Source organism: Pistacia vera, unplaced genomic scaffold, assembly GCF_008641045.1.
Source record: "Pistacia vera cultivar Batoury unplaced genomic scaffold, PisVer_v2 Contig40, whole genome shotgun sequence".
Taxonomy (NCBI): domain Eukaryota; kingdom Viridiplantae; phylum Streptophyta; class Magnoliopsida; order Sapindales; family Anacardiaceae; genus Pistacia; species Pistacia vera.
The window spans coordinates 3141889-3147888 of NW_022196224.1; positions in this window are offsets into that span (position 1 = coordinate 3141889).

A 6000-nucleotide genomic window follows, 5' to 3' on the forward strand; every position below is an offset into this window, starting at 1 on the left:
TTTTTCCTTACAAATCTAACACCACTGCATCCATAGTACCCAAGTTAGCCACTATCACCTTACCATCCAATCTACGTCCAAGTGTCTCGAATTCTCTCACTCTGCCTGTAGGTGATGTTACTAGTGCCAATCATGTCTCTCCGCATGAATCTGATATTATGCCAGCTGATGCTCCTACAACTGAAGTGTCAAATGTGGTGCCACCTCCAAAAATGCATGCAGTTCGTCCTTCTATTGCAGATGCGCCTGTTCCTTCCACCATTTCAAGAAAGATGACTACCAGATCACAGACAAACTCTCTCAAACCGAAGCAACCATATGTTGGGTTCATCAAATACCCACTGCCTCAAGCACTTGTCGCTGAATCCTGCCACACAGAGGTTGAACCAACCTTCTTTACTGAAGCTTCAAAGAACCAAAAGTGGAGAGAAGCAATGAACGTGGAATTTAATGCTTTCTTACGAAATAATACTTGGGATCTTCTGCCAGCTCGTTCCGATATCAATCTCGTTGGAAATAAATGGGTTTACCGTATCAAGACTCATGCTGATGGAACTATGGAGTTGTACAAGGCACGACTGGTTGCTAAAGGTTATCATCAACAACATGGTGTTGATTTCCTCGAAACGTTTAGTCCCATCGTCAAACAAGGAACCATTCGGTTGGTATTGTCTATAACTCACTCAAAGAATTGGTGTATTCAGCAACTGGATATCTAGAATGCTTTTCTTCATGGGCTGCTAAATGATGAAGTCTATATGTGTCAACCTCAAGGGTACGTTCATCTTGATTTTCCCACTCATATATGCAGCTTAAAGAAAAGTTTGTATGGCCTTCGTCAAGCTCCTCATTCTTGGTTTTCTCGATTGACAAGCCACTTCCTTCAATATGGTTTTGTTGGCTCTAAATCTGATCCTTCTCTTTACATTCTACAGATTGAAAATTTCCAACAGCTCATACTCATCTATGTTGACAATATAATCGTCACAGGTTCTCACGTTGCGGAAGTCACCAAATTAATTTCTTATCTTGGACGTGCCTTTCTTGTCAAAGATTTGGGCTCGTTATCCTACTTTCTCAGAGTTGAAACTCTACATGATGGTGGTACTCTTTTTTTTACTTAGAGGAAATATGTTATTGACTTATTACGTAGACTCAAGTTAGATAAAGTGAAACCTTGTAGCACGCCAATGTCAACAAGCTGCATGCTGTCCAAATTTGAGGGAGTTGATTTCGATGACCCATACTTATATCGAAGTACTGTTGGTGCCTTACACTATCTTGGTTTTACAAGGCCTGATCTTGCATTTGCAGTTCATAAGGTGAGCAAGTTCATGCATCAGCCTAAGGATGTTCACTGGCAGGCAATGAAAAGAATACTTTGTTATATCAAACATACCATAAACTATGATTTACATATTAAAAATCATTCTGCTCATACTTTACAAGCCCTTAGTGACGCCGATTGGGCCGGTGACAATGATGATAGACGAAGTGTAGGGGCATATTGTATTTTTCATGGTTCTAATTTAATTAGCTGGAGCTGCAAACAACAACAAATTGTAGCACACAACAGCACTGAACCGGAGTATAAGTCACTAGCCAACGCTGCTACCGAATTACAGTGGCTTCAATCACTTTTGAACTAACTCAACATGCCTCTCCAACGTTGTCCAACTCTTTGGAGCGATAATATTGGAGCAACCTATCTATATGCTCGTACGAAACATATTGAAATTGACTTCCATTTCGTACGAGATCAAGTTGTGCAGTAGAAACTTCAAGTTTCTTTCTTGTCTACATGTGATCAGCTCGCAGATTTGTTGACTAAACCTTTAACTGCTACCCAGTTTAATCATCTAAGAGCCAACCTTCATGTGTAGGAGCTGCCCATTTGATTGAGGGGGTGTATTGAATTGAGATCCAAAGATCACGTAGAAGATAATGCAGCAACTGCAAATTAGGCCAAGCCTCAACAAGCGGAGAAGAAATAGCAACAATCCTGGACCTTTATTTTTGGCTCTGTTTTATGCCTTGATTTACGTAACAAACTTTGTTTTTAAATTTTGTATATTGTTTTAGTAGGCGTCAGTTACTCATAGCTCCATTGTAAATTCTTATACTCTGTACACAATGAAAATGAATAAAAACACTGAAAGTTTTCTCAGCCAATTGGTTTGTTAACTTCTACACAAACAATTCTGGAAGGATACCTTTGATTGAGGCTTCTTGTCATGGCAAGATATGATTAAATGTTTAATGGATAAGAGCAATTATTTTAACATTGTTGCTGCAACTGATAATTATGATTATGCCTTTTCTTTCATAAATTCGCATATAGTTGCTGGATTTTATGGTGAGTTAATTCTTTCTCACAGTACTAGTACTACCGTCTGATTAAATATTAATTATTTTAATAATATAACAAATCACATATATCTTTTAAGGTCCAATACATTGCAAATTAGAAACTTTGCTGGTGCAAGTTTCATCTAACACATTTTTAGCCATTTTCTTCATGTTTAAATTTGAAATTAATAATCTGTCTATGATTATGTCTCAGATGTGGCACTAGAATTGCTTAAAACTATCCAAGTTTAGCTACAAAGCAGTCAGCTACTGGCGAGTTAGTTTTGAGTGCAATAGCAGGAAAGGCGTCTGCTAAGGTGGTGGCACTACCTCAATGTTTTAAGAGTCAGTATGTATTTCCCAGATATTTAATAATCTTCTTTCGTATGAATATCCCTGTTAATCACTCGTTTGTTTTCTTCTACTTTTGTTACCTCATCATCTATTCATAAAGATTATTCTTGGAGTATCAAGATATGTAATATGTTTTCACTAAAGCTCATTTTTACAGTTGAGTAGTTGAATGCCTATTTGGTGACTTTGATTCTCAAGTCTCAACATGCTATTGCATGTTTAATGACCAAAATGAGCATTTTAACTTATAAAAAAATTTTTAACTTATATATTAAAACATATTTAAGAGTTTAAAGTTTTAAAAAAATATATTAAATTAACCAATAAAAAACTCTTTAAACTTTTACGTATAAAGCCCTAAATTGTTTTCTTTTGACCTATAATATTTTACTCAGTTATATATAGATATAGTTATGTTAATTTTGATTGTTGGGTGTGTTTCATTTGTAGTTCCCAATTATAAATATAGAAGACGAGAGACAATGTTGATGCTTGAAAAAGTAGTTGAACTCTTGTGCGAGAGAATTACTAACAATTCAGACGATTATGACATACCGAAACGAGCAGAATTAGGGGTTGTGAAAAAAATTATAGAGTCATTTCCGGCTGCAATTTGGTTTAAAAATAAAAACAATCACAATATACTCCACTTGGCAATTGTGAACCGTCAAGAGAATGTATTCTAACTCATATGCCAAAAGAGTGGTCGCACATGTATGTTACTTATGTCTCCAGACATTGACAAGAACAATATATTGCACTTAGTCGGATAATTGGCACCAAAAATAAACTAAATCTCATTCCTAGTGCAACTTCTCAGATGCAGTATGAGTTACAATGGTTCAAGTTAAGAATTTTTAATTTGAATATAACACGACTACTAATTATTGGTGAGTGGTAACTGCTATTTTGGCAGTTATGAAATTTGAGCTGATTCATTCACTTTAAGAGCACTCTTTGAATATATTTTGCTAGTTATGAAATTTATCTTGTGCAGAAAGTGGAGAAAATTGCATCACCTGACTACAAAGAGGAAAAAAATTCTAAAAGAGAAACTCCAGGAGAGGTATTTACCGAGGAACATAAGGAACTGCATAAAGAAGGTGAGAAATGGATAAAAAAGTCAGCAACTTCATGCTCAGTAGTAGTTGCATTAGTTGCCACAATAGTATTTGCAGCAGCAATCACTATACCTGGTGAGTTCAAAGACAATGGTGCCCCAAAATTTTACAAACAGATAGCCTTCATAATCTTTAGTATATCATATGCATTCTCATTGCTATCATCAATCGCTTCCATCATAATGTTCTTAATTATCCTCAGTGCAACCTATGGAGAACGAGATTTTCTTCATGTCCTGCCCAACCTGTTAATGTTGTGTCGATGTATGTTGTTCCTCTCCCTAGAATCGCTAATGGTAGCATTTTTTGCTGCTATTTTTGTTAGTGTTTTTGTCATCTTATGATCCATTGTGCACACACTTCTAAAGGTAACCACCTTCACAAGTGTGAGCATTTTTACCTATGTGTGTTCACATCGTTTCTGGAAGATAGTTTTCCTCAAATTACACTTCACGTATTTGTTTTCATTTCTGGATAGAATTATTCCTTGATTGATTCTCTGTCTCATTCTTTACACTTGTCTCCTGTTTATTTACTGAGTAAGAAAATGAATATTTCTTTTGTATGTGGTCCCAAAATGTCTTTTGCAAAAAGAAAGACATAAAAGTTAAAGACTTTTTTGTCCCCCAACCTTTAACGTGTTCATCCTTTATATTCTCCCGTTTTGTTTTTGTTTCTTAAGAAACAAGATTACATTGTTTTGCCTATCTAAATATTCTCTGAGGTTCTTGTTTTTGCTAAGGTTTCTTACTATGCTTTGGTAGGCTTAAAATTACCCTCATCAATTATCCTTGTGAGAGATCTTTGAATGTTGTTTTTCTTTGTGATGAAAGCTTGAGTGCAAGCTACTGTCTTGTCTTCATTGTTGAACCTTGAGAGGAACTCTTCTTCAACATGACAATTGTTGTGCACGTGAAGCTTGCTGTGATGGCTTGAAGTTCAACCATAGAAGATAGAATTGTTGTGTAGAAAACATGGAGTGTTTTACTACTGAGGTTATCTTGCTTTGTATTTGAACTCATAAGTATTTCATAGTGAATTTGCTTCCTCTGGACGTGGTCCCATGGATGTAGGCTTGATGCCAAACCATGTAAAAATGAAGGAACTGACACTATCAAAAATACCAGACTTAGGAGATTGATTATTGATTATGAAAATTTTTTTATGCATAATGATGAACCTATCACTGATTTTCATGGTAGGTTATGTGATATCACGAATGAATGCTTTGCCTTGGGTAAAATCTATACTGATGCTAAACTTGTCAAGAAAGTTTTGTGTTCTCTACCTATGAAGTTCATGTTCAAAGCAACCTCTATCGAAGACTGTCGAAATCTGGATGAGATGCAGTTGGATGAACTCATTGGATCACTTCAAACTTTCGAACTCAACCTAAAACGATAGGAGAAGAAACCGAGAAAGGGTCTCGCTCTTAAGCATGAGGTAACATCTGAACCTTCTGTGTGTGTTGTCTCTAGTGATGGTGAGGAAGATGAGTGTGCTTTGCTCACAAAGAATTTTGCCAAATTCTTAAAAAAGAATATAAGAAAACCTAGGTTGAACAAAAGAGGTAAACAACCTTTTGTGAAGAAGCCTTCTAACCAAGTTGGTCAAGGTGCCTTCTCGAAACAATTTTCAAGAGATAATGACAAGAAAAACAAAGGCATAAAGTGTTATGAATGTGAAGTGTATGGAAACATTCAGTTAGAGTGTGTGAATACTCTAAAGTAAAAAGGGAAAGCCATGGCTGCCACACTAAGTGAAAGTGATGACAATGAGAGTGGAGGTGATGACGTTAATGAGGATGAGAATTTCTCGTGTTTTACTGCTAACCAAGAGGATAGTAGGAGCGTGTCCTCGGATGACTCAAGTGATGTTTATAAGGAGCAGCAAGAGGCTTCTGATAAGATGTATGAGTCATGGGTGAAAGCCATCAAAAAATCAAATCCCTTGAATCTGAAAACTGCACCTTAACAGAAGATAAAAAAGTGTTGAATGATAAATTGACAGTTGTGTTTATTGATTTATCTAACAAGGAACTTCTGTTAAATCAAGCTTTAAATGAATTAATGGAGGCCAAGGAAATTGTTGAAAGATTAAATGCAGGTTTTTATAAACTTGATGAAGTTATTGGCCAAGGGAGGTTATTTGGTGACAAAACTAGTTTGGGATTTTC